This window comes from Antechinus flavipes, chromosome 1, assembly GCF_016432865.1.
Source record: "Antechinus flavipes isolate AdamAnt ecotype Samford, QLD, Australia chromosome 1, AdamAnt_v2, whole genome shotgun sequence".
NCBI lineage: Eukaryota > Metazoa > Chordata > Mammalia > Dasyuromorphia > Dasyuridae > Antechinus > Antechinus flavipes.
In genome coordinates, this window is record NC_067398.1 from 101,170,680 (window position 1) to 101,196,893 (window position 26,214).

A 26,214-nucleotide genomic window follows, 5' to 3' on the forward strand; every position below is an offset into this window, starting at 1 on the left:
TGAGACCTCTCCTGGGTTCTACCTCTAGGCCACAAAATTAGCATATCGATAACATGAAGAACTAGATAAATGTGTCTCTTTGCTTCTCTTTCTTTGGTGAATCTTCTGGACTTTAATCCCCTTCAATTGTTACAGTTACAATAAACTTTGCCCCTTTGATTTGGAAATGGGTTCAAGCCTGCTAATTCTTTAGAGAAACCTTATGACACTGGTCTGTGACACCAACCTTTTGGGGTCCCTTCCCAATCTCAACATAGGTATATAAAATAGGTATACAAATCAAACATTTACTGATGATAAATCATAATTTTCACACCACCCATATTGAGTTATGCAACCCTATATGGGGTTATAACCCATAGTTTAAAAAACTTTATTCTATGGAATCTTCAGCTCTAAAATTATATCTGAACATCTAGAGTTAAGAAGCTTATCTCAGGGAGCTTCATGTGAGTGTATTCCATACTTTAGGCATTCGTTTTACTAGCCTGTAACTTCCTCATGACAATAAGAACTTAGTTTGATATGAACTTAATGGTTTCCCAAAATCTGGGGTACAGGGCTGTGTATAATGCCTTACAAATCATTCTTGAGTCAGTTGTGGTAGCACCCAGATGCTCATTTAACCCACTATTTGATCTATTTGTGAGTATTTTAAATGAACTGAGATCAAGTCTGGCAAGGATCAAATTAAAGGCAACAGGATAGATCTCACAGAATCGATTAATTTTTTTTTATTGGGGGAAAGGGTGGTCCCAAAAGAATTCTGGGCTTCATTGAAGTAGAAAAATAAAGCTTAAAATTAATGAACCCATCATATGCTTAGAGAGCAGCTGAGCTTCCCCAGAATTTTGGGCTTAATCAGTGTATCATGGGATTTCAGCTGATTTTGTTCCTCATGTTGATTTTTCTCCCCCCCCCACCCCCGAATAGTTTTATAATTAAGTGGCTTTTGATTGTAAAGCTCTTCTAAGTCACTAGGATAATAAGATTGAAGATGAAGAAGTTATGTATTTATTTAAAAAACATCTCAGGTATTTCAATAGCTCTTTCCTTCTATAGTTCAATTGAACTTAATACATTCACCAATCTAGGCTCTCATACTTAATTGTATTAACCTTGCTTAACCCTTTGAATCTTAATTTCCTTGTATGTAAAAACTGAGATAATAATAATTATAACACCCTTCTTTCAGAGTTATTGTGAGGACAACAATATTAAAATGTACTTGGCAAACCTTTAAAGGGTATAAGCATTTTAGTAATTATTGATATTTTTCTCAAATAAACAAAGCTGTGAACTTATTGCTACAGATGTTCTGTTCAACAAATGTAAACTGCAAGCTCTTTATGCTTGCTCATATCCTACCAGCAGCCAGCCAGCCAACATGCTGAGGTAACCTTTCTTAAGTTATTTTGACATTACAAGGACATCAGTCATTTTTGTTGTCTACTCATGTTGAGTAGCTTGGATAAAAAGGAAAAAAAAAACAAACAGTTGCAGAGATTTCTTTCAGAATAGTGTTAGAAAATACAAATTTATGCTATGCCTTTACTTTCTGCCCTTATACCTTCCAAATTCAGGTAGACTAAATGGCAATCCAATTTTCACAAAGGATTGTTTATAGGAAATTGCCATGAATTAATACTCTGAATTTTCTTGGCTTAGCAAAGAATTTGCTTGTTTTTTTTTTTTTTTAATTTAATTTGTTTTAGCATGTGTAATCAAAGGAATAATCAGACTGTGGATAGAGAAGGTCAGAGTCAGTGTTCAACAAAGGCAGTCTAAATGTTTTGGTGCTTTGGGGCAGCTTGTTCAATGATTACCATAGATAAGAAGTTGTTCTTTATACCTCTGGTAAATTTTTGGCATACTTTTTGTTTCTAGGTCAATACACACACATTTTTCTGGTAGGTGTTTATAAATTTTTAAAAATGATATATACCATGAATGCTTTCTATAGAGCACTTGAAAACCGAATTAACCTATATTTGAGGGATCTAAGGGATCGCTGATTGATGCTCTCTTCTTTTGCTAATACTTCTTCCAAGTTTTTCATTAACAAAGGTGAGGTGATGCTTTCATCTGAGAAGAAAGAGGTAAAACACTTTGCTAACTTGAGCTGTTAGAATGAATAATTAAAGATCTCACCCAGCTTCACTGCTTTTCAGTTTTGTGGAGCAACTAGTCACTTACTATGACATAACTGTCTTGTCACTGATTATATTAACAGTGTACCAGCTTTCTCTTTATCATTTCATCTGGCATGCATTTCATATAACTGGATCATAAGCTGAACAGAAAACTTTTTATATTCTCTTTTTTTCCCCTCAAATTAGATTTTATTTTCTTAATTGTCAAACATTTATTTTTTTTCTTCTGCCCACTTCCCCATTTCTCCACTGGGGTGGTGGTGGAATTGTTCAACAAATAAATATAGTAAAGTAAAATAAATTCCCACATTGACCATGGACAACAATTTGACTCATTTTTGCATATTAATACATCATTTCTCTGTCAAGATGGGAATGTCATTCATTGGTCCTCTGGAAATATGGTGAATCATTGTATCAATTAGAGTGTTTTAAAATGTTTGTCTCTTGGCTCTATTCAACAATGAAGTAATTCAGGACAATTCCAATAGACTTGTGATGGAGAGAGCCATATGCAACTAGAGAGAGGAGTACAGAGATTGAATGTGGATCACAACATAGTATTTTATTGTTTTTGTTTGCTTGCTTGCTTTTTCCTTTCTCATTGTTTTTTTCCTTTTTGATCTGATTTTTCTTGTGCAGCATGGTAAATATGGAAATATGTGTAGAAGAATTGCATGTTTTAACCTATATTGAATTACTAACTGCCTAGGGAAGGAAGAGGGAGGGATCAAAATTTGGAACACAAGCTTTTGCAAGGGTGAATGTTGAAAAGTATCTTTGCATGTATTTTGAAAAGTAAAAAAGCTATTATAAAAATTAAAATGTTTCTCTTTATAGTGTTGATGTTATGTTATAATTTTTATATAATATAACATCAACACAATAAAGTTGTGCTCTTTACATATATGTTCATACAAATTTCCCCAGGTTCTTATGAAACCATATTTCAAAATTTCTTGCAGCATAATAGTTACATCTTCCTTTTTTATGGGGTTTTCTCTTCTGATTCCTTTACTTTCTTAAACCTTTGTGATAAAGTTTTCAAAGTTAAATTGTTTACCTTTTTCTTTCAAAAGAATAGCATTGCCACTACCACATACAACTATTCCAATTCAGTTTAGACCTTCTAAATTCATTATAGTTTTTATAATACATCTAGAAGAACAATTAGGATTATTTAATTGTCCATGGTTTCTGCTCAATCTGTGAGCTCATGAAAGAAATCTCAATTAATGAAAAATAATTTGTTTTATGGGTGGGAAAATGGCCAAGTTTTTTTTTTTTTTTGTGTGTGTGTGTGTGTGTATGTGTGTGTGTGTATTTTGCAAAAGTGTGCTTACTTAATTGCTGCTTGAGAAAACTTTTTTTTTAAACTGGAACCAAACTCTTGTGCCCTATTACAAGTATATTTAAAGAGGCCCAAACATTCTTGAATTTGAAAAGAGAAGCTAAATGTTCTAAATCTTTCTCAATTAACAACAACAACAAAAATCCAACAGAGAAGGAGAGCTTTGTTTAACTTAGTGCCTGGGGCCAATCTCATAAATTCGTAATTTATATTATAGCACAACAGAAAGTTACATTGAGTGGAAAGTGTGAGAAAAGGGGGAGAAAGAATATGTGTATGTGTGTGAGAGACTGAAAAACAGACAGACAGAGATGAAGACAGAGGCAGAGAGGGAGAAAGAAAGAGACCCAGAGACAAAGACAGACACACAGACACACGCAGAAACACACAGAGACAGAGATAGAGAGACAGACACATTGGCAGAATGAGATAAATAGAGAAAGAGAGAGAGAGAGACAGAGACAGAGATGGAAGGTCAGAAGAAAAGGTATAGATTGATCTGAATACATATGAATCACTCCCCCCCCCCTTCCTTTCTCCCTCTCTCTCTCTCCCTTCCTCCCTCCCTTTTTCCCTCCTTCTCTCTCTCTCTCTCTTTCTCTCTCTCTCTCTCTCTCTCTCTCTCTCTCTCTCTCTCTCTCTCTCTCTCTCTCTCAGATTTGTAATGTGTTTGTCTCATAATGATCCTCTGCCATAGGTTGTAGGCAATATTGATCTATTGATCTACATTTAGTGAAAGGAAGGAAACATTAAGTACCTACTATATGCCACTTTACAAATGTTATTTGATTCTGACAACAACCATAAGACAGAGGTGCTATTATTATCCCCATTTTATAGTTGAGGAATTGAGTCAGACAGATTTGAACTCAGATCTCTCTTTATTCCAGGCACAGTGCCACCTAGTCACTTCTGATGAGAAATGAAGAGATGTGAAATTAGAGAATTGAAATGAATTGCCCTGGGTTTTGTCAAGTGCACCAAACAAACAAATAAAGTATATGTGTGTGTATATGTATGTATGTATATGTATTAAGCTGGAAATGGGTATTACCTTCTGCCACACAGACAAAGAAAGAGGACCGAATTTGGAAGCAATGGACTGAGTTGACATCCTATCTCTGACACCCACCTGTGTGACCTGGTTAAAGTCACTCTTCCTCATGAATCCATGAGGTTTTTGGAGGAGAATGCCTTCAAATTCTGGATGTATGATGCTAATAATGCTAATTCACATTTTTTGTTTTGTTTCAGAACAATGGTTCAGACCTCTGTCCTCTGAATTCAAGATCAGTCTTATGCTGATTAAATAGGAGTGACAAATCAATCTTTCCTCCTCCCTTTTATCCAATTGTTTTAGGTAATATATACTGGGTGTGATGTTTTCCATAGTGATCCTTTTCTTTCTCTTTCTCTTCTCCTATCTCCCACCCCCCCTCCAAAAAAAAAAAAAAAAAAAAACAAACAAACAAACACACACACACAAATTTTTTTGAGAGAATATAAGGAGAACAAAAATATCATGACTTGATAAGCTTCAAAATCAGAAATTTTGGGTTCTAAGTCTCTCCTCTGATATATACTGACTGTATGATTCTAGGAAAACTAATCCCTGTTACTGCAGATAACTCTGTAAAAGTCAATTGACGAACACTTGTTGATTTCCATTGACAGAAAGTGTTAACCCACTATAATTCAGTAAACTGATGAAATCCCAGGTTCTAGTTAATAACAATAGCAACAACAGTAGCATCAACAGTAGCAGCAGCAGCAAGAGCAACAACAGCTACAACAAATGTATCCATCACAACTATTTACAAAAAATTTGTAATTATTATAATGTTGTAATCATTAGGTTCTTATTGAAATAAGGCATATAATGCATTCTAATATAAAAAAATCTGACTCTAAGGATATTTATCACTGTCTTTATCTGGATTTATTAATGATTTCAATATAATAAATGTGCACTGAGTATTTCCACCTAGATGGTATTTGAGTAGAGAAGATTGCAGTTTAGAAGTGACCAAAGCAATTTGTTTTCTCAGACTTTTCATCTCCCTGCAGAAATTCAGTTAATTTAGTAGTTCATTGGTGACATGAATGATGTTGTAATATTTAAGCTACTGGCTTTGTTAATAGCAAACTTGCCTTGAGAAAGCTAAAAAGAATAAAAAAGGATTGTCTTAGGGTATGTCCAATTTTCAGAGATGATGAAAATACTGGCACTCAGGCTTCCACTAAGTTGATTGTTTCTCTTCACAAGTTTACTTCTTTTTTGTTGATTTATCAGCTGATTTTAATTTTCTTCTTTTATGAATGCTTCTCTCCCATTAAACTTTTTATGCACTAGTGTCCTATGTTATTTTTTCTGTCATGTCTGACTCTCTGAGCTCTTTTTATGGTTTTTCTTGGCAAGGATACTAAAGTGGTTTGCCATTTCCTTCTCCATCTCATTTTACATCTATTGTTTTTTTTTTCCATCTTCCATCTCTGAAACCTTGTATTGGTTGTTTCCATGCTAACTCTCCCCTTATTTCTGTCTCTTATAATCTATTATTTCTTCTAGAACATTGATTAGGTGATCTTACCTTGTAACTCCAGATGCTAATGCCCAATCCCTTACAAATTTATCTTAGGTATATTTTATATGTTTATTTCCATATAGTTTGCCTTTTTTTTTTGACATAATAACAGGGAATTGAAGACAGTGATTGTTTCATTTTTGTCATTCTATTCTCATTACCTAATATAGCATTTATCATATATTTAGATACTACAATGGAACTGGGATATCATGAATTCTGAAGTTCTCACTGGGGATTTAAATAACAGTGCATATCTATACCTGCCATTCTATGTGTCATTCTTTCTCATGTATTTCTATAAATTCATTACTAAAAATCTGCCCAATATTCTGGAGACTTCTTTTCATCATTTATTTATTTATTTATTTATTTGTTTATTTTTTGCTGAGGCGATTGGGGTTATGTGACTTTGCCCAGGAATACACAGCTAGGAAGTATTAAGTGTCTGAGGATGAATTTGAACTCAGATCCTCCTGACTTCAGGACGGGTGCTCTGTCCACTGTGCTATCTAGTTGTCCCCTTGTCTCTTGTTTTTAAGAGTGTACCAATAGAGTATTTTGTTTGCTCACCTGTTATTTTTCACTTTTCCCACATGACCGACTTCTCTTCTTAATAGATCAAATTTTGTTCCTAGCACTTAGAAAGCACTTAATAGATGCTTGTTGACTTAGCTTGTTGACTCAGAATTTCTTTTTTTTTTTTAATATGGCTTTTTATTGACAGAACATATTCATGGGTAATTTTTCAACATTGTCCCTTGCACTCACTTCTGTTCCAAATTTTCCCTTTCCTCCTACCACCCTCTCCCCTAGATGGCAAGCAGTACATTATACATGTTAAACACGTGAAAGTATATCTTAAATACAATATATGTATACAGATCCATACAGTTCTCTTGTTGCACAAGAAAAATCGGATTCAGAAGTTAGAAATAATCTGGGAAGAAAAAACAAAAATGCAAGCAGTCCACATTCATTTACCAGTGTTCTTTCTCTGAGTGTAGCTAATTATGTCCATCCTTGATCAGTTGGAACTGAATTGGATCTTTTCATTGTCGAAGATATCCACTTCCATCAGAATACATCCTCATATAGTATTATTGTTGAAGTGTATAATGATCTCCTGATTCTTCTCATTTCACTTAGCATTAGTTCATGTAAGTCTCTCCAAGTCTCTCTGTATTCACCCTGCTGGTCATTTCTTACAGAATGATTTTCTTGATGAGGTGTTTTACTAGTATTGTCCAAAATCACTTATCAGTTATATATTATAATTTGCTCATACTCAGCAAGTGCCTCTCCACTTCTTCAGCTACTGTTGCATTTTATGTCTTACTTCCATGTAACACTATCAGTAGAATGATGATTTTAAAAAGATGGACTTCTGATTTCATGTGAAGTGTGGAGTCATTTTGTATTTTTATTTTTTTTGCAAAGGCAATGCAGATTTCTCTTTTTCACCATTTAAAACCTGGCTCAGCTCACTGTCTGACATATGCCAACATAGAATATTTGAGTATATGTGCATATATACATCTATCTATCTATCATCTATCTATCTATCCACTATACACTGTTCTTTCAAATATAGAAGATAATTTGGGCAGTAATGATTTTTCATTCATTTTGTCTTTTTATGTGGATAGTAAGGTCAGTGTCTTTTGAGTTATGATAGATTTCTTTCAAGAGCCTCTGAGACTTTTTTGATATTTGACACAGTTCACAATCTGTCTCCTCCCACTTTTTCAAAGTTTTAAAACTTTCTTTCCTCCACATAATCAATTTTCTAGCTACAATGACCTATTTGCTATTACACAAAACACTCCATCTCCATACCTTTACCTTAAATGTAGCCCTGACTGGAGCACTCTCCTTCTGCTCTTCACCTTCACCTCCAGGAGCTTTCATGGCTTTCTTCAGGACTCAATTTATATTCTGCCTACTGTGGGAAGCATCCTGAGTAGACCACATTCTATATATATTTTTATCACCGAGTTATGTACATGTTGTCCTCTCCATTAGAAGGTAAACTTCTCAAGAATAGGGGCTATTTTTGCTTTTCTTTGTATGTCTTATACTTAGAGCTTTGCCTGACATATACTATATACTTAATAAATGCTTGTTGACTGACATAATGCCATCTAAAAACCAGAAAAATATAGAAGACCTCACTGTCTTGGGATTTTTTTTTTCTTAGTTTAATCTGTTGATGAACAGCTTTGTACAGCATAGATCTAATATCCTTTAATTGTCCCCACTCTCTGGGTCTGGTACATAGTAGGTGCTTATTCTATACTTCTTGGTAACTGATTTCTATTCTTCCTATGTCAGAACTACCATGTAAAAGAGGAAATCAATATCTTTGTCATGCTTCAAATGGGTGACAACTATTAAAAATAAAATTTTAGCTGACTATAAGAAAAATTTTAAAAGAATGCCTGTAAAAATGGAAAATATGCCTTTTTTCCATTGATTCTAAACAAATGATTATCTCATCAACAAAATATTCATGCAGAAGTTGCATATCTACCTGTCAAGAATGTTGTAGAGATATTCTTGAAATGGCTGTAAGGTAAGGCTAGGTGACCACTAAGGTCCTTGACCATTTCTTATCCTATATTGTAATACTCAAAAATGACAAAACAGTAATAATAACCATTTATGGCAAATCAGTATATATTTAGAGGATGTAAAATCAGCAACCAAATTATAATCTTGGTAGATCTCACTTTTTTTTTTTTACTTGTAGATTTTAAATGTTTATTTCTAGGTGTTATCAAATGATAGAAATTAAATCAGGTCCTGTTTTTTTTTTAATTAAAGCTTTTTATTTACAAAACATATGCATGAGTAATTTTTCAACATTTGACCCTTGCAAAGCCTTCTGTTCCAAATTATCCACTTCTCTCCCCATCCCCTCCCCTAGATGGCAGATAGTCTAATACATATTAAATATGTTAAACTATACATTAAAACCAATATATGTATACATATTTATACGGTTATCTTGCTGCACAAGAAAAATTGGATCAAATAGGAAAAAAAAACTGGGAAAAAAAACAAAATGCAAGCAAACAACAGAAAGAGTGAGAATGTTATGTTGTGGCCCACACTCATCTCTCCCAGTCTTCTCTTTATCACTGAACGATTGGGATTGGTTTGAATCATCTCATTGTTGAAAAGAGCCATATCCACCAATTCTGATGAATTGATTATTTTATAGTCTTGTTTTTGCCATGTATAATGTAAATCTTACTTTTTGAAAACTCTCTCTTTAAAAAAAAAGATTTTGCTGATGCTTTTTTGTTTGCTTGTGTAATATCCACCATTGAGTAGATCACAGGATCATAGAAAGTATTAAATTGTTATTATTTTTATAGACTGGGAAACTGAGAGAAGGGAAAAATTAGGTGGTGGAGTGGATAGAGAATGAGCTCTGGAGTCAGGAGGACCCAAGTTCAAATCTGACCTCAGACATTTTACACTTATTAGTTGAGTGTCCCTGGGCAAATGACTTTTTGATTGACTTGCCAAACAAACACATCAATAAATGCATAAATAAAACTGAGAGAGGTTAAATAACTTATGGTATCATATAGAAAGAATAGAGTCAAGATTTGACTGTAGAACCTAGGGGCTCTAATCTGCATATAGAGAAATAGTTCCTTCCTCTTCTCTCCCTCTCTTTTTTTTCCCTCTGCTTCCCTCTCTCAGTTTCTTTGCCCTCCTCCTCCTCCTCCTCCTTCTCCTCCTTCTCCTCCTCCTCCCATTCTTCTTCTTCTCCTTCTTCTTCTTCTTCTTCTTCTTCTTCTTCTTCTTCTTCTTTTCTTCTTCTTCTTCTTCTTCTTCTTCTTCTTTTCTTCTTCTTCTTCTTCTTCTTCTTCTTCTCTTCTCCTTCTCCTTCTCCTTCTCCTTCTTCTTCTTCTCCTCCTCCTCCTCCTCCCTCTCCTCCTCCTCCCCTCCCTCTCCTCCTCCTCCTCCTCCTCCCCTCCTCCTCCTCCTCCTTCTTCTTCTCCTTCTGCTCTCTCTCTCTCTCTCTCTCTCTCTCTCTCTCTCTCTCCCCCTCTGTCTTTCTCTCTCTTCTTCTCTCTTCCTCTCTCTCCTTTTATCTTTGTTTTACCCTCCTGTAGTTTGTCTACACACAGTAAGAATCTGGATAGTATGATACAAGAAAAGGAATCAATATTGTCTTTTCCCCTAAAGTCAAATGCATATTGCCCTTCTGTGTTTGTCAACTGAGTGCTACCAATAATAAGCAAACCACAGGGCATTGTTTGATTGCTAGCACTGCTCTTAATGTAGGTCTACACACAATTTATCACATTGGACCTCATGGGTAATGTATTCTATGAAATTTAAAGTAAAAATATCCAAATCCCAAAGAAGTTTGTGTCAGCTTCAAAGGAATTATAATCAGTAATAGAGATTTCCTTTTTGACAGCTTGTGGGAAAACATTCAAATTATACATTTTATAAAGGACAGAGCACTGAATATGAAATTAGAAGAGTTAGATTTAAATAGTGATCTTTGCAAATCACTTGTACAATTCCTTTGTACCTCAAATTTTTCTGTGACAAGAAAAGATTGATTTATGATTATAGAATCATTCTTTAAGAGCTATAAGGGATATTAGAGATCACATAGTTCAACTTGTTCTTTTCATTATATTTGCATCACAACATAGAGTTCTTATATTCATAGATTTTAGGGAAACTTTGAACTTGAAATTAAAAAATACATCTTTAATCAAATCAATTTTTTCCCTTTGTAATCCCATGGACTTTATTTTATACTTTTAAAATATTGTTCTGAAAAGAAGTCTATTGAATCTCCACACTGCCAAAGAGATTCATTACACACAAGTAAAGCTAAGTATTTCTGCCCTATATGATCCCTTAAATCCTTTCCTGTTCTAAACCTTATTACTCTTTGCTAGAATAATTAATATTCCCCTCTCCTCCCAAGTAGAAAGGGAAATTATAATAGAATGTTTTTGCTATGAGTTACTGACATATTCTTGGTTTTAGAATAACAATCTTAGAAATATTAGAAATATTGGAACATAATCTGGATTTTTCATATGACAGTTTAGGACCTGAATATCAAGCTAAAATGTTTTACATTTCTTCTTTCACCTTTAAAATTTGTGATTCTGGAATAACTTAAATATTTTGTTTTGAATATCAGCTAATGAGTATTTTAAGATCCAGGTTGTTGGCCAAATTTTGCTTTGTTTGGAATAGAACAACTTTATCCTTCCTATATGTCTGTTTTAAGATACAGAGTATCTCAAACACAATACTTCACAAATCCATGTATATGGCTCTTCTTGATCATCCACGTATGGTACATAAGATTTGTAAACATGCTAACCTATCTAAGAGACTCACTGCTCTGTAAATGGCAGTTGGAGAAACCCTGCCCTATAATCTGAATCTAGTTCAAAACTTCATCTATCTGACCAGTGAATGAATATGTTTTGGCCAAATATGCTCCATAGAATAATTTTTCTTCTGATTGATGGCTATGATAGCCCATTTTAAAAAGAGTCTGTGAAAGTAAAGAATACAAAACATTTGAAAATAGATTTCTTCATTGCCACATTTAACAACTACTTACTAAGTATCTATTGTGTACAAACCCAGGTTTTCAGAGAACTGTGGATAATGATTAGTCTACTAATAAAATCATATTTCAAAGTATAGGCATAATAAATGATGCCCTATGTAAATTGAGGCTCAAGTAAACTGCATGGGGTAGTAAGAACAGTGTCCTCAACACAAACTAATGCTCTCTTCCTTTTTGTCTTTATCTCTTTGAGTTTTCCTTTTCTTTTCCTTCATGTTTATCTCCACACTTTTCCATAACATGAAACATATATATGTATGATATGTAAATATAAATATATATAAAGTTTTTAGTTAAAAATTGGGTGTCACATATTTAATATGTTCCATAAAGAGGGAAAAAAGAAAGGTCCATTGAAGGAACCTCAAAAACCATTAGTCCGTCCTCTTTCTTTTACAGATGAAAAAAATCTAAGCACCATGGAAGATAAATGAATGCCCAAAGTCAGTCAGATAAGATAAATTTATAGAGCCAGTGCTTTTTATACTATGACACATTACCTGTCTTAGAGAGAAAAAAAGACCAAAGGAAAGAATAAAGAAAGTAAGGGAGATCAGAGTGGGGATTGTTTTTGTACTTTGCTTTAATTCCCAATCTTATTGTAGAATCAAAGGAGATCAGTGGGCTTCTTGAGTAATTAAAAAAAAAAAAACTTTCTCAAACATGGAACAAGGAAATAAGCATGATATTAAAAATAGCATGTGATATTAACTGAATGACTCATTTTCTTTTGAGGGGAACTGAAATTATGTATGAGGAGAAAGGAGAAATTGAAAGAATCTTAAATACCATTTATTTTATTTACTTCATTTTACATATGGGAAAATTGAGAACCAAAATTATTAGTAAGCAAGTGCTAGGTCATGAAGCCAGTCCATGATAGCTTCAGGAATATTGAAAAACAATCTGATATTCTTACTACTTCTTTATGCTTCCATTGGTCCATCATTGTTTTCATTGAACAGATTTCTTAAATATGTCTGGATATATTATTGGTCTATCCCACCTCTGAAATTCTATTATTGTAACATTTGCCTTTGCAGACAACTTTTGTGTATAGATTGTACTGTACTCTACAGACAACAGGAATAGCAACAAACATCATTCTCTGTCCAACTTTTTGATGATAAACCTCACTCAATTTAGATGGGCTCTTGGACATCCACATAATCCATTATCACAGATACACTCAAAATTTTATGTTTTTAGAACTTTACAGAAATTACACCACAATATCTTTCCCCTTGAGAATCCAAAGTCACCTCCATGACACCATGAGGAATCCATGGAAGAAAAGAGTACTTTAATAGTTCCAGAAAGTTGTGAGCCTTGGAGAGATGTTTTAAGGAAGTGGGTAGAATATAACTGGAAAAATTGTATCTAATTTTTTATTAAATTTGGAGAGATAAAGAAGGAATGGGGTTGATATTTTAAAAGAATGTCATGGTCTATAGTTCTTAAGACATAAAAACCAGGTACACTAAGATATTCAAATGTTTGCTTTGAGAAATGGTATTCTATATATATATATATGTATGTATGTATTTTAGTAATTTCATGAACCAGGGGATAGATCTCAAATAGGAAAATTACTACTAAAAGAATAAATCCTCATTAAGAAAGATGAGCATTGGGAAAAAATGAAATCCCCAAATAGCCTTTACTGGATGCATTGTTAATTTAGTACTGTTTGTTCCTGAGTCAATTGACGTAAGTCATGCACACTAGAAGTAGTAACTCATGATCTGTGAGATGAATGCAATATTGTATTTTTCCCCAGAAATTTAAAAGTCATCAGTTTTAAATTTGGGGGTATGCTTTTTTTCTCATAAGGTAATACCCTTACATTATACATTTATTAGACTTGTCATCAACTTTCAGACATCCTCTCCCTTCCACAGGAGTTCATTTAAATATGTGAAGAGAAATTAAAAAATATATATCTTTGCTATTGACATTTTGCCTCTATTGTACTATAAATTTTTTATAATTAAATTATTGGACTTAATATTGTTATCAAATCTATGAGTCTTATTGATACTTTGGTGGAAGTGGCAGATAAAGTATTAAAAGGAGCATTGGATTGTTGTCAGAAATTCTGGTTTTGTTACCAGATTTGTTTAATTGTCACTTACATATAATATTATGTGCAACATCGATCAACTCACTTTACCACTCTCGGCCTTATTTTCTTCAAATCTAAAATGAGGAGAATGTACTAGATGATTTTTTAAAAAGAAGTTTATTTATTTATTTATTTTTAAAATAACTTTTTATTGACAGAACCCATGCCAGGATAATTTTTTTTACAACATTATCTCTTGCATTCACTTCTGTTCCGATTTTTCCCCTCCCTCCCTCCACCCCTTCCCCCAGATGACAAGCAGTCCTATACTTGTTAAATAGGTTACAGTATATTCTAGATACAATATATGTGTGCCAGAACCAAACAGTTCTCTTGTTACACAAGGAGAATTGGATTCAGAAGGTATAAATAACTCGGGAAGAAAAACAAAAAAATGCAAGCAGTTTACATTCATTTCCCAGTGTTCTTTCTTTGGGTGTAACTGCTTCTGTCCATCTTTGATCAATTGAAACTGAGTTAGATCTCTTTGTCGAAGAAATCCACTTCTATTAGAATACATCCTCATACAGTATCATTGTTGAGGTATATAATGATCTCCTGGTTCAGCTTATTTCATCAGTTCATGTAAGTCTCGTCAATCCTCTCTGTATTCATCCTGCTGGTCATTTCTTACAGAACAATAATATTCCATAACATTCATATACCACAATTTATTCAACCATTCTCCAATTGATGGGCATCCATTCATTTTCCAGCTTCTAGCCACTACAAACAGGGCTGTCACAAACATTTTGGCACATACAGGTCCCTTTCCCTTCTTTAGTATCTCTTTGGGGTATAAGTCCAGTAGAAATACTGCTGGATCAAAGAGTATGCACAGTTTGATAACTTTTTGAGCATAGTTCCAAATTGCTCTCCAGAATGGCTGGATGTGTTCACAATTCCACCAACAATGTATCAGTGTCCCTGTTTTCCCAATCCCCTCCAACATTCCACATTATCTTTCCCTGTCATTCTAGCCAGTCTGACAGGTATGTAGTGGTATCTCAGAGTTGTCTTAATTTGCATTTCTCTGATTAATAATGATTTGGAGCATATTTTCATATGGCTAGAAATACTTTAATTTCTTCCTCTGAGAATTGTCTGTTCGTAACCTTTGACCATTTATCAATTGAAGAATGGCTTCATTTTTTATAAATTAAAGTCAATTCTCTATATATTTTAGAAATGAGGCCTTTATCAGAACCTTTGACTGTAAAAATGTTTTCCCAGTTTATTGTTTCCCTTCTAATCTTGTCTGCATTAGTTTTGTTTGTACAAAAACTTTTCAATTTGATATAATCAAAATTTTCTATTTTGTAGTCAATAATGATCTCTAGTTCTTCTTTGGATATAAATCCCTTCCTCTTCCACAGGTCTGAGAAGTAAACTATCCTATGCTCTTCTAATTTATTTATAATCTCATTCTTTATGCCTAGGTCATGAATCCATTTTGACTTTATCTTGGTGTACGGATGTTATGTGTGGGTCAATGCCTAGTTTCTGCCATACTAATTTCCAATTTTCCCAGCAATTTTTGTCAAATAATGTGTTCTTATCCCCAAAACTGGGTCTTTGGGTTTGTCAAACACTATATTATTAAAGTTATTGGCTGTTTTGTCCTTTGAACCTAACCTATTCCATTAGTCTATTTCTTAGCCAATATCAGATGGTTTTAGTAACCGCTGCTTTATAATATAATTTTAGATCTGGTACAGCTGTACTAGATGATTTTTAAAGTTACTTCCTTCTCTCATATTTTAAGTTCTATGTCATCCATGCTGAGTTCTTTCACAGATATAGATTGTATCCCTTCATGTCTTGTCTTTTCATCCTCTGGTATTGCTATTAATGTTTTTCTATAAATCCTCTGGAGAAGTTCTATCTAATCCTTTATTAGCTTCTCTGTATTCATTTAATAGCTCAGCGATATTAGTATCACATCTATTATCTCTTGTTCTTTAGACATGGCTGGACTATATATTTTCCTGGTGATATATTACTTCAAGAATGTATTTTATTTACTTATTACAAGCAGGTCATCTTTAACAATAAGTTATAGTCTAGTGACTTCCACCTTGCTTTTAGATTATTATAGTTTTAAGTCTTCTGTGACCAATTATTCCAAAAAACATTTTTAAGGTACTATCATCATTTTGTCCATGGTCCTTCATGATTCACAAATATACTTGAAGAATATTCGTGTTGAGGAATTTTATTAGAGTGCCCAATCTGAGATATTTAAAATAACAAAAATTCCCATGTGATCTTTTCTGAACTTCTTATTCAATTTATTGTCTATCATGATATAAATGACTATAGAAAATAATTTTTACACGTATACATATATGCACATATTTAAACATACATATATATGTATCTGTACTTGTATAAATTGTATGTATGTATATACTTGTATAAAGGTCTGAAGAATTATTTACTTAAAGTCAGAAAGTCAATATTTGTCTGAGAAAAGACTTGAACCCAGGTCATCCTGACTCTGTGCCTAGCTCTTTCCTCTATACATATATCTTTCTGTTGCTGTCTCTCTATGTCTCCTGGTCTTTCTCTCTCTCCATCTCTCTTTGTGTTTGTCTGTTCATCTGTGTTTTTTTTTTTCTTCTGTTTCTGTCTTTGTCTGTTCTCTGTCTCTGTCTTTCTCTCCTCAGACTCCAGAATTATTTGGGACAAGCAATGATTTTGGTATTTCATTTTGTGACAGCAGTAGTCATGTGAGTGTTTTTTTTTTTTTTTTTTGCTATAGAATGACTTAGAATAAAACTATATTAAGCAATTTTCCTGACCTTTAATTATAATCCAGTCTTTTGTGCCGAACACACATGTCAAATTTCTTTATTTTTTTAATTAAGTTTTTAAGAATGCTTATTATTTCAATAGATATGAATATTTAAAGTATTTTAAAATTAATTTTAATTTATGAAATATAATATATAGTATAATAAAAATGTGATTGCACATGAAACAGAAAATCTATCATATACAACTTGCCCTTCCTTTTACATATGTTTTCATGTAATTTTTTTCTTCTTTCCTCTATTCCAACTTCTGCCTTAGAAATGTCTACAAGTAGACACAAATATACATATTTTTAATGCGTATATATATGTCTGTATGTACATGTGTAAAATTATTCTACACATATTTCTACTTATCAGTTCTTTCTTTGGATGCAGGTAGAACATCATCTTTATTTCTAATTTGTATAATTATAATAGTCAGAATGACTTAGTTGCCGAAAGTTTTTTTTTTAAACAATATTTCTGTTATTGTATACAGTATTCTCCTGGTTCTGCTCACTTCCTTCACCATTTAATGTAATGCTTTTCTTGCCTTTCTAAGATTTTTGAACTCATCATTTCTTTTAGCACAGTAGTAATCTATCACAACTGTTTACTCTTTATTTTCCAGATCTTTGCCATCAAAGAGGGGGTGTTTATAGTCCTCTTTCACATTCACATTCACATTCAAAGTGATAAATTACTATTTGTCAACTTCCCTGCATCTATTTTTTTTTTCATTTTTTACCCCATCCCCATTACTATATTTTCTCCTTCATACCTCCCCTCCCTATCTTACCCTTCCACTCCCTATCTTACTCACACATATAAAAACCATCCCCCCATGTTCACCCCCTTCGATTGTGAAAGTTGTAGGTCTTATGAAGCATACTTCAATGACTGTTAGAAATATTGTAGTGACTGTATGGAAAAGTCTCAGTGTTTTACACAGAGCTCATGACCACATTAGTGTAAAGTATAGCTTTAACAAAATACAAGGGAAAATGTATTAAAAAACCAACAATTCCAGGGATTGACAAACTTTACAAGCAGAGCACTTAATTAATCCTCAGAAAAAACAAACAAAAAGAAAATACATAGACCTCCAAAAGACTTGGCAGCTGGAGGGGTTGGTACTGATTCCTTTATAGCATAATATGAACTTTTGGAAGGAAAATGGCTTTATGTAGAAAACAGCACCTGAGCTGAGCTTTGAGGAACACTAGGATTTCACATGTGGAATTCACTGATCTGGGACATAAATGGTTCTCACTTTAGAGACCTTCAAACAAAGACTAGAAGAAAGCTCCCTTGACATATCAAATCTCTTTCTCTCTCTTTCTCTCTGTCTCTGTTTGTCTGCCTTCTGTCTTTCTGTATGTGCGTCTATGTGTGTTTGTGTAAGAATTTATGAGGTCTGGTATGGACTAATTGTTATCCTGAAACCTTTCTTAATTCTAATATTATTAATTCTCTTATATTATTTAAACCAATATATGTATTCACTTTCATGTCCCATTACAGGGAAATTTCACAAATATCTTCTTTTGACTATAAGTAACACAAGAGACAGCCTAGTTTACATGTGGTCTAGAAAAGTAATACTTTCTTAAGTTTCTTAAAAGCTATATTTACATATTATCTCTATTTTTATCATTTGGATGCCTTATACTTATGTTTTTAACTATTTGGGGATAGACATAAATGTACTAGAATAACTTTTATAACTATAGAACTGAATTGTCAGAGCATCTTGCCTGTTAGAAATGACTACAAACTAGCTTGACTGTGTTTTCCAATGTGGTTTTCACATGTGACATTCACTCTAGCCAGATAGGCTTCTAAAGGGTGAGAACCTGTGTAGCAGATGGGATAGAGTAAAGGAAAAGGGACTAGGGATTTGCATGAATATGAATTACAAATAGCACAGATATCATGGTGTTCAAAATGCTGCTATGGATCCTGAATGTCAAAGTCATTTAGTTGACATTTACAGGGATATAATTAGCTTATAAACATGGAAATGATATCTATGGATATGGAAGCACAATCCATACAATGGCCTTAGTTTGGCAATTATTGTAAGGCATGAGCATAACTAAAATAAAATAAAGAATGACACATGTTAATGCAATGCCATTTTTCTAACATCTTAATGTAGCTTTTGGTAATGTACACGGCACAATTCAAAACAAAGTTAAAAAATTTCAACTTCTTCCATATAATAAGAAATCAAGACATAAGCATAAAACCTTTCTTTTTTCCATTGATCATCTAAAAAAAAAAGGTTCATTCCTTAAAGTTTCAGCAATATAAACATTTAGAGTAATTTTTGTCATTTTAGATATATATTCAAATACATTTTTCATTATTAGGCTTTTACCTTGATTTTTTTTTTTTTTAAAATGTCACTGAATGGTAATCTTATGCTAGATTTGAGGAAGTGGTATTGTTTTCATATTAAAAAAATAGGTTGCCATTTCCCTAAAATAGATTTTACAAATTTAATATCATACTTGGGTAGATCTATTTTGATGAGAGGTAAAATGGATTGAGATCTAAATTTGGAATGAGGAGGGTTACTAGCTGTGTAATCCTGGAATTGTAATATTGATGTTTACTGTTAGTTTCTTCTCCTATAGAGAAAGATAATGATCTTATTCTAGTACAAAGCAGGATCTTGATAATCAGTAAGACTTGTATTCCTGGAGGAGGTGGGTAAAAGCTCGATTTTAAAAAAGGATATGTTATATATTATGATGTTATCATAAGACTGCATATGATATATAATAGGGCAGGTTTTTTTTTAAGAGGAAAAGAAAACTGTGATTTAATTTGTATTTCATTAAATAATTTCATGTCAATCTGAAATATTGATTTATACTAGCTATAAAAATAAGCACTTTACTATCTGTATTTATAAAAGCAAATTTGTGCACCCTAATTAAAATTTAATTTTAAATTTATGAAAACTAATGAATTATCAATAATCTTAGTTAAAACTTATGTACTGTTTAGATTGGTTCCATTTTTATGCCTCTTACATCATAAAGCTTTCCTTAATTATTTCTGCATTTATTGATATCCTCGCCTCTGAAATATTGCAACAAATATCTATTACAATGCTCCATGTTAAACTAAATAATTCAGTTCATTTCAATAAGTAGTTAATGCCTCCAATGTTAGAAGGCATGATGTAAGGCAGGGAACAACAAAATTCTGTACTGCACTTTTTACTATTTTATTGTTCACTATTGTTTCAATTTCTGTTTTCTCTTTTCTGTTATAGTAAAAGGCCCCTGAAAGTAGGGACAACTTTTTATGCTCAGACATATTGCTCTCCTTTCATTCCCAGGATCTAGCATAACAATGAAAATAGAGAATGTGTTTAATAAGAAAATTGTCAGTTTTAGGGGGGCAGAGCCAAGATGGTGGAGAGGACACATGTATCTTTCTGAACTTCTTCCACTACCCTCACACTAATTACCAAATCCAGACTCTGAATTAGCTCTGGAATGGCAGAATCCATGAATATTGGGAGTGTAGCAAATTATCAGGAGAAAATAATTTTGAAGATCACCAGCAAAGGTCTGTTTCAATTGGGCATGGAAGGAAGAGGGCCAAGCAGCTAAGCACAGACACCAGTGCAGGTAACATAGAATCAGTGCAGTGTGGGCTCTGTGGGCTGAAGAACCTATGGGGAGGAATCGACGGCAGTGTTGGCTACTCTGCCCTGGCTGCAAGACAGCAAATCAGCAGAGAAGTTATAAAATATCCAACACAAAAGCAAAAAGTAGATAGTGAACCCTACAATGCCAAAATCTCACGGGGCCTGGCCACATTCACCCAGCACTGGGTGTGAGTCAGCACTAACTCAATGCAGTCACTGCCTGTAGAGGAAACCACTGTTGCTTGTAGAGGAAGCTTGGATAACCTCCCTTGCCCTAAAAACAGATCTCAACTTCTTAAAAGAATGAATAAAAAAAGCAAAAAGAACCCTGACCATAGATAGTTTTTTTGATGAAAGAAAAGAACAGATTTCAAACACTGAGGAAACTAAAAGCAAATCATCTCCAGATAAAGCCCCAAAGGGTGATATAAATTGATCCTCATCACACAAAACTCTCCTAGAAAAAACTCTAAAAGATCTTAAAAGATAGCTGGAAGAAAAATGGGCAAAGGAAATGAGAACTTTATAGGAGAGTTTGGAAAAGGCAACACAGAAATTGTCTGAAGAAAATTCATTACAAAATATTGAAATGGAAAAAAAAAAAGCACATACCTCCTAATATATATATATTTGAGAAAATGGAAAAATAAAACAACTCCATGAAAAATAGAATTTGGGAAATAGAAAAAGAAAACAACCCCCTGAAAAACAGAATTGTGAATAGGAAAAAAAAATCCATAGAACAGAACAACTCATTTAAAAATTCAATTGGACAAATAAAAAAAATAATTAAAAACAGTAAATAAAGAAAATAATTCATTAAAAATAAGAACTGAACAAATCCAAATGACTGACTCAACGAGACATCAGGAATCAGTCAAGCAAAATTTAAAAAAAAAAAGAAAAAATAGAAGAAAATTTAAAATATCTACCTGAGAAAACAACTGACCTGGAAAATATATCTAGGAGAGGCAATCTAAGGATTATTGGATTTCCTGAAAACCATGATGAAAAAAAGAACCTAGCCACTATTTTAAAAAACTGCCCAAATGTTATAGAATCAGAAGGTAAATTAGTCATTGAAAGAATTCACCAACCAGCTCCTGAGACCCCAAATTAGAACTTGAAGGAATATCATGGCTAAATTTCAGAGGTATCAGACCAAGGAAACAATATTACAATAAGCCAGAAAGAAACAATCCAAAAACTGAGGAGCCATAATAAGGATTACCGAGGACCTAGCAGCTTTCACCTTAAAGAATTGAAGGGCCTGCAATCTGATATTCTAAAAGGCAAAGGAATTTGGAATACAGCCAAGAATAAACTATACAGCAAAATTGAACATTATCTTTCAGGGGAGAAGATGGACATTCAATGATACAGGTGAATTTCAATTATTTATGATAAAAACACCTAAGCTCAACAAAAATTTAGCCTCCAAATACAGAACTCAAGAAAAGCATAATGAGGTAAAAAGGAAAAAAAAAAAAAAACTTCTGAGAACTATATCTCTGTTATGGGTATATTTAGAGAGTGCAAGTATAATTTGATTTGTGATGATATAAAAAAGAAACTAGAGGTAAAAGGAAATTGCGCTGGAAATAAAAGGAAAACGGAGGTAAAATGAAAGAATTTACATGTCATGAAGAGGCATTTCTATAAAAATATGTTTACAGGATATGGTGATGTGATGGCTCTCCTCCTGCTGAATGTGGTATGGTAAAGTAATCCTTGGGAAGGATCAGAGGGCAAAGGGAAAGAGTCAGTCTTTCTGCCCCAGCACACTCAGCAGGAAAAACTGCAGGTTCTAGACTCCAGAGTCGAGGATCCATCTTTAACAAGCCATGTTGCAGGTTTCCTGTGTCCTTTACTTCTCCTCCCAAAGATCAAGGACTTTGATTGATTCTGACTCTGACTGATCCTGAGGCCCTCTAGAGACCTAGCTTGGACATTATACCATACTACTTCTGTTTTCTCTTTTACTAGCCTCACCCTTTCCTTTCCCATTTCCCCTCCTACTTCCCTATAAGGTAACACAAGTTTCCCCAGTTTCCCACATCATTGTATAAAGCGACACTGTTTTGTAAGCCCTCTCAGGAGGTGAGATGGTCAAGCCTATTGTGCCTGGAGGCAAAGAATCTATAGGCCAGACAGAGACAGGATTCACCTCTCCAGGGGATATCTCAGTTGTTCTAGCTGCATACAATTCCATTCTATTCAACTTATATTCCCTTTCTCCCATCAGATTGCTTCTTGGCTGACTGATCATGCAATCTGTTTCTTCCATCAGGTTGCTTCTCGATTGATTAATCATGTCAGGTAGTGAACTTGTAAAGACTTTCTGGGTATAGCATTGGCTGCCATCATGCCCCAAGTGCTTTTTGCTTGGGGTCCTGGAGCCCAATCCCATTTCCTGTTTCCCTGAATCAGTCTATATTCTGATGCCAAATGGAAGCCTCTGTTGCATTTTGGACATGGGGTTTTGGTTCTTGTTCTCCCACTCTGTTTTCTTACTCTATATGCCAACCTTGAACTTTCAAATGCCCTACTTTATCACATTGAAAGCATTGATGTCTCTCTGGAAGTCCCTTGCCAAAAGTGACCCTGTCTTTCTATGTTCGGATCTTGAGAAGTCTGTATCATAGTCTGGATATAAAAAGTATTTTTGCCCACTATGGCACAATGTCTTATAATCTCATCTAAAGTAGCATCTTTGTATAGCCCTGTAAAAAATATTCTATAAATCTCATTACCATTTTCTTTTTTTTAAATCAGATTTACTAAGGGTTTGTCTATTTTGTTGGTTTTTTCATAGAACCAACTCTTAGTTTTATTAATCAATTCAATAGTTTTTTTACTTTCAATTTTATTGATCTCACCTTTTATTTTTAGAATTTCAAGTTTAGTGTTTGACTGGGGGTTTTTAATTTGTTCCTTTTCTAGCATTTTTAGTTGCAAACCCAATTCATTGACCTTCTCTTTCTCTATTTTATACAAATAGGCCTCTAGAGATATGAAATTTCCCCTTATTACCGCTTTGGCTGCATCCCATACATTTTGGTATGATGTCTCATTATTATCGTTTTCTTGGGTGAAGTTATTAATTATGTCTATGATTTGCTGTTTCACCCAATCATTCTTTAGTATGAGATTATTTAGTTTCCAATTATTTTTTGGTCTACTTCCCCCTGGTTTTTTGTTGAATGTAATTTTCATTGCATCGTGGTCTGAAAAGGATGCATTTACTATTTCTGCCTTACTGCATTTGAGTTTGAGGTTTTTATGTCCTAATATATGGTCAATTTTTGTATAGGTTCCATGAACTGCTGAAAAGAAAGTGTATTCCTTTCTGTCTCCATTACATTTTCTCCAGAGATCTATCATATCTAACTTTTCTAGTATTCTATTTACCTCTTTGACTTCTTTCTTATTTATTTTGTGGTTTGATTTATCTAATTCTGAGAGTGCAAGGTTAAGATCTCCCACTATTATAGTTTTACTGTCTATTTCTTCTTGCAGCTCTCTTAGTTTCTCTTTTAAGAATTTAGATGCTACCCCACTTGGTGCATATATGTTTAATATAGATAGTGCTTCATTATCCATGCTCCCTTTAGCAAGATATAGTGCCCTTCCTTATCTCTTTTAATTAGATCAATTTTTGCTTTAGCTTGATCTGAGATCAGGATGGCTACCCCTGCTTTTTTGACTTCACCTGAAGCATAGTAGATTTTGCTCCAACCTTTTACCTTTAACCTGCATGTATCTCCCCGCTTCAGGTGTGTTTCCTGTAAACAACATATTGTAGGATTCTGGCTTTTAATCCATTCTGCTAACCGCTTCCTCTTTATGGGGGAGTTTACCCCGTTCACGTTTATGGTTAGAATGACCAATTCTGTATTACTTGCCATCTTGTTAACCCCGGTTTATGCTTTTCTCCCTTCTTTCCCCTTTCCCCCCCTTCCCAGTATTAAGCTTGTGAGCACCACTTGCTTCTCACAGCCCTCCCTTTTTAGTATCCCTCCCCCCCCTTCGAGTTCCTCCCCCTATCTTACCCCTTTCCCTCCCAGTTTCCGTATTCCCTTCCGCTTAGCTTATTCCTTTCCTTTTCACTTTTCCCTTCTCACTTTTCTTTTCTTTTTTTTTTTTGTTCTTTTTTTTTAATTTTATTCTTTTTTTTATTTAATGATTACTTTATAATGACAACATTATTGCTTGCACTCGTTTCTTTTCCGATTTTTTCCCCCTCCCTCCCTCCACCCCCTCCCCTAGATGGCAAGCAGTCCTTTATATGTTGGATATGTTGCAGTATATCCTCGATACAATATATGTTTGCAGAACCGAACAGTTCTCTTGTTGCATAGGGAGAATTGGATTCAGAAGGTATAAATAACCTGGGAAGAAAAACTAAAATTCAGATAGTTCACATTTGTTTCCCAGTGTTCGTTCTTTGGGTGTAGCTGCTTATGTCCATCATTTATCAATTGAAACTTAATTAGGTCTCTTTGTCAAAGAAATCCACTTCCATCAAAATATGTCCTCATACAATATCATTGTCAAAGTGTATAATGATCTCCTGGTTCTGCTCATTTCACTTAGCATCAGTTCATGTAAGTCTCGCCAGTCCTCTCTGTATTCATCCTGCTGGTCATTTCTTACAGAACAATAATATTCCATAACATTCATATACCACAATTTACCCAGCCATTCTCCAATTGATGGGCATCCATTCATTTTCCAGTTTCTAGCCACTACAAACAGGGCTGCTACAAACATTTTGGCACATACAAGTCCCTTTCCCTTCTTTAGTATTTCTTTGGGATATAAGCCCAATAGAAACACTGCTGGATCAAAGGGTATGCACAATTTGATAATTTTTTGGGCATAATTCCAGATTGCTCTCCAGAATGGTTGGATTCGTTCACAACTCCACCAACAATGCATTAGTGTCCCAGTTTTTCCACATCCCCTCCAACATTCATCATTATTTTTTCCTGTCATCTTAGCCAATCTGACAGGTGTGTAGTGGTATCTCAGAGTTGTCTTAATTTGCATTTCTCTGATCAATAATGATTTGGAACACTCTTTCATATGAGTGGTAATAGTTTCAATTTCATCCTCTGAAAATTGTCTGTTCATATCCTTTGACCATTTATCAATTGGAGAATGGCTTGATTTCTTATAAATTTGAGTCAGTTCTCTATATATTTTAGAAATGAGGCCTTTATCAGAACCTTTAACTGTGAAGATGTTTTCCCAGTTTGTTGCTTCCCTTCTAATCTTGTTTGCATTAGTTTTGTTTGTACAAAGGCTTTTTAATTTGATGTAATCAAAATTTTCTATTTTGTGATCAGTAATGGTCTCTAGTTCATCTTTGGTCACAAATTTCTTTCTCCTCCACAAGTCTGAGAGATAAACTATTCTATGTTCCTCTAATTTATTTATAATCTCGTTCTTTATGCCTAGGTCATGGACCCATTTTGATCTTATCTTGGTATATGGTGTTAGGTGTGGGTCCATGCCTAATTTCTGCCATACTAATTTCCAATTATCCCAGCAGTTTTTATCAAATAATGAATTCTTTTCCCAGAAGTTAGGGGCTTTGGGTTTGTCAAACACTAGATTGCTATAGTTGACTATTCTGTCTTGTGAACCTAACCTTTTCCACTGATCCACTAATCTATTTCTTAGCCAATACCAAATGGTTTTGGTGACTGCTGCTTTATAATATAATTTTAGATCAGGTACAGCTAGGCCACCTTCATTTGATTTTTTTTTTCATTAATTCCTTGAGATTCTCGACTTTTTATTGTTCCATATGAATTTTGTTGTTATTTTTTCTAGATCATTAAAATATTTTCTTGGAAGTCTGATTGGTATAGCACTAAATAAATAGATTAGTT